The sequence below is a fragment of the Aegilops tauschii genome, chromosome 2 (genome assembly GCF_002575655.3).
Source record: "Aegilops tauschii subsp. strangulata cultivar AL8/78 chromosome 2, Aet v6.0, whole genome shotgun sequence".
NCBI lineage: Eukaryota > Viridiplantae > Streptophyta > Magnoliopsida > Poales > Poaceae > Aegilops > Aegilops tauschii.
This window is the reverse complement of record NC_053036.3, coordinates 615574571-615578810: the sequence shown is the minus strand read 5'-3', so window position 1 is coordinate 615578810 and position 4240 is coordinate 615574571. Positions and strand designations below refer to the sequence as shown.

Here is a 4240-nt window from a genome sequence, read left to right as displayed (position 1 = left end):
TAAAATTGCAAGATGTACTCTTGTACGTACAATCTACTTTTTTTTATCTCAACTGTTAATATCTTTCCTAATAATAAAGCGGCTATCGCTTCTGCTCGCTCGCTCACCGTCATCAAAATTAACCCTGAAGTTGCGAAAAATTACCCACGTTGCCACCGGTAAGTAAAAAACAGTTCGATTCGGCACCCCGCCCTGAGCGACACGTCCCTCACTTGCCAAAAAGAAAATCCCCGTTCGTCTCCTCTCCAAACATGTGCCCGTTCCCATCTGTCCTCTCCCTCTCGACCCGCGGCGAGGCTCCGGCGTCGCGCCCTGTCCTCCCCGTGTCCGGAGATGGCCCGGCTGGGTGCCGCTCATACGGAGGCTCCTTCGTCCAGGGCCTCCGCCGGCTCAAGATTTGGCGGCCCTCTGCTCCTCAACGCCCCACATCGAGCGCCCAATCCAGGAAAATAGCCCCGTTGCGCTGCGCTCCTCATACCCCTGCGTCGTCACAAGATGGTCCGGCTGGGCGCCGCTATGACGGACGAGCGTTTGATGTCCATGGAAGCCAGCTCCACCACCCAGGCCCTCCTCTGCAAGGCCGGCGAGGACACTGCTTTCTCCAAGCAGATCGCGCAGGTACACACACGTCCTCCCCTGCCACTTACACACTGATTTAGTTTGAAATCCAATTGGGACGTATTGATAAGCACCAATGCATCCTTGGTTTAGTTCCCACTGTCTTGAGTTACCTTGATTCTTTTGGTAATATCAAACTGATGAATACCTTTCAGATCTATCCAGTTGTTGTAGAAACCAAGCATTTCTAGCGAGGCGAAACTAATTCTGGGAGCAAGCCTTAATGTTGTGGGGGTCGGATTAAATGAATGTAGTGTGCTAACATGGTACATCCCTCGATTTGTATTTAGTATTCTCTTCCTGGTTAGCACATGGAAAGTTAATTAGTCGGCACATATCTATGATAATAGAAGAAGTAGTAATTATCTGACAATAGGTTTCTAATTTTCTTTGTGCTCAGTCCACAAGATAGGTGCGTGTTGTTTCTGATAATTATGATATTTTCGAACTCAACCTTTTCTGGTTTGTGTTTAATTAAAAGTTGCTCTATACTAGATATAAGGTGCCAATACTTCATTCTTGCAATGTACTCTTCCCAATGGTTGCCCTTATGACCTTTTCAGGTGAATGATAGAGGGTCTTTGTTTTAAACCCATGAATATGTTCCTCGCAATAGGAAGAATCTAATATTGCTTGGCATGTCTCCTTGAAGTACAGGCATCCAAGATTCCATACCGTGTATAACGGCTTTGACATTAATTTAGAGTACACTTTGCCCTTCTCAAGCAATTTCAAGGTTAATTGTGATACATGTGGCATTTCAAGTAGTAATTCCGCCCAAAGGTTAGATTTATACTTAAGTGTGGCTTCGAAATTCCATCGGTATCTTTGTAAAAGAATTCATGTTTTGTTTTTGCAGAAGTCCATATGACCTGATTTATCAATATGCACTATCATATATGCGCTTAAATGTATTCTCTACATTTTTTTCAGAAAACCAGATGGAGGAAAAAATGTGTGTTGCTTTTATCCGGGAAAACTGAGACTCAGATGCACATGCCAAGACCACCGTTAATTTATTGCGTGTTTAACGGCTCAGAATGAAGAATTGCTACACCGGAACCAGGGCCATGCAGTGATTGATATTTCGCTTGTGTCGCAGTTTCATCTGAGGTAAGTTATAAATGATGCATTGCTTCACCGTATTATATGCCGATGCTCTCATAATTTAATCTATCCGGCGTATATACAACTTTCTTGGTGATCGTATTTTTCATGTTGTGTGTTGATGTGTATCACAACCTAACATGCAGACATAGATAAATTGTAATTACTGTTGTATACCGTTGGTTTTGGTAAAAGCTCATGCTTTATATGTTTTGGTGGGTTTTGGTAAAACCACTTCTCACCTTCAGAGATATATGTTTGTTGCTTGCTCTACACATGTCTGGTGCTCCAGTAAATGCATTCGTTTGATCTGACCATGGTGCATGGCATACATGTACGGAGAAACTTTGTATAGTGTTGTTAGCTGGTGGCATCTACAATTTAAGATAATCTATGTGACTTAAGATGATGCATGCATGAATTAAACCTGTCTATTAGAATAACTAACCTCGCAATATGAAACACTGCTATATGTACTCCTTCAACTTAACAAAAATGATGTGCCCACTTGTTTTGTCAATTGCAAAGAGGTGCGTATGATATGGAGAATTCTGAACATGGAAGATGAAAGACAGATGTTGGCTGAGTGTGCTGGTCCTAAAGTGTTCCTTCAATGCTTCTTCACCTGGGAGGCCTCCAAACAAATGCTATGTATTTGCTCTTATGTGGACGTGGTGGCTAATCTGAAACAAAGTCAATGTTGGAGAGAAAAGATGCCATGTGAATGACACACTGTACTGAATCAGAAGAAATGTTGTAGATTATGAGATGTTATGTCTGAAGAAACAAACAACGACTGTGACAGTGGCTCAAAGATGGAAACCGCCTGAAGCTGATGTGCTGAAAGTGAACATTGATGGTAGTTTCTTCTCGGATTCAGCTGAGGGAGGCTCTGGTTTTATAGTCAGAGACAACTCATGCAATGCGGTGGGCTCAGGAGCAGGAAAACTTCGTCAGCTTCAAGACCCTATGCATGCAGAGGCGGAGGCGTGCTTGCATGCAATTCAGGAGGCTCAAACTTGGGCAATGAGGAGAATTACTAGACAGACGCACAGGAACTGGTGAAAGCCACCACATCAAAAGATTAGGACCTGGCACCTAACGGTGTTCTCTTCCAGGAGATCAAAGCTTACCTAGCTTTACATTTTGTTATGTTTAAATAAAGTAAAGTACTGTCCTAGACTTTGTAATAAGGTTGCTGATGCCCTTGTGGCATTCGGTGTGAAGATTTGGTTGCTAGCGATCTTGCTGTGCACTCTGGTTAATGTAATAAGGTTTTCCATTAATTCTTTTAACAAAACAAAAGAAATATCTATCCAACACAACGGGCCTGCCTAGATCAATGTTATTTGCGCAAATGCCAAAAAGAATCTCGATTGTGCAGGTCTTATAACAACATGTCAGTGTAAGAAAACATATTGTGGTGACAGTCACTCAGTTGCGACACATCATTTATTATGCTTCTTCCAATTCACATGTTGCTATGAGCTAATTTGAACCTGTAGGTATATGTTATGTAAGGAAGTAGGAGGAATCAATAATATCTATCTCTTCTCTACCTGTAGGTATAAGGAGAAGCATCAAGCTATAAAGGAGATCAAGAGTATCAACATGGTTACATGGATGACCCGAGGGAGAGACGAAGGAAGAGTGATATGTATGCCCCGTGCAACGGGCTCTTCTGCTAGTTATTTATTAATCTTGCAAGCGTTGTCTGCTTTTTTTATGTGCGTCTCGTCCTTGTAATCTGAACGGCCTATTTGGCTCACTATGCCATAGGTTTTGGCAACTGGGCCGATATAGGTGCCATATTGGCCCAAGTTTACTGTTCCTGGCTATTACAATTTTTGGTCCTCTTTGAATTCAAATCGGAATATAGGATATATCCACGTGATGATGGTATTGTGTACTTTGTAGGTGTCCTGCTCCTACACCTTTTTGGTTACACTTTTCCATAATATAGAACTTGTACGTGACAGGTAGAATATGTGCCAAATACTGCATGCACACAATATTTGTATGTTACGTTACGTCTTTAAATCTGAGCCGCTTATATCTAATCTTAATGGTTTTAATAATTTAATCTGTGTGGACAAATGTGATGGCTTGTCTATCTCTTCTTTTAGTTATATAATATCATATCCACTGTCCGGATGATGTTGCTGAATGCCTTATATATCAATATTGAACCATGCTCTTTGTTGTTAGCTGGTATACTTGGATGAAGAAAATAATAGCCATCACTCTGAAGCGGCTTTGAAAACCTCAATCATAATAAAAAGCCAGCCATGTTGGCTATTAAAGATTTGAATAATATAATCCGGTATGAAAACCTCCATCATTCAGTACTGGTTATAACAACCATAATGAAAAATCCAGCCGTGTTTGGCTATTAAAGGTTGGAATAATATAATCTGGTATGAAAACAATCACAAGATCTTCTCTGTTGACAAGTAAATCCAGAGTTAAATACTCAGCGGCTCTTGGCCGATGGCGACTTAATGGACATTCATCG

At 41.5% G+C, this 4240-nt stretch overlaps 1 long non-coding RNA gene across 2 annotated transcripts; it reads left to right on the top strand.

Moving 5' to 3' along the window:
* The first annotated feature begins 237 nt into the window (after window positions 1-237).
* LOC120973827 (uncharacterized) lies at window positions 238-3034 on the top strand. Of its 2 annotated transcripts, XR_012203517.1 has the most exons (4): window positions 238-618; window positions 1276-1401; window positions 1552-1731; window positions 2254-3034. It is a non-coding gene; the product is annotated as an uncharacterized lncRNA (long non-coding RNA). The 2 variants fall into 2 exon arrangements; XR_005769342.3 differs by lacking the exon at window positions 1276-1401.
* The last annotated feature ends 1206 nt before the right edge of the window (window positions 3035-4240 follow it).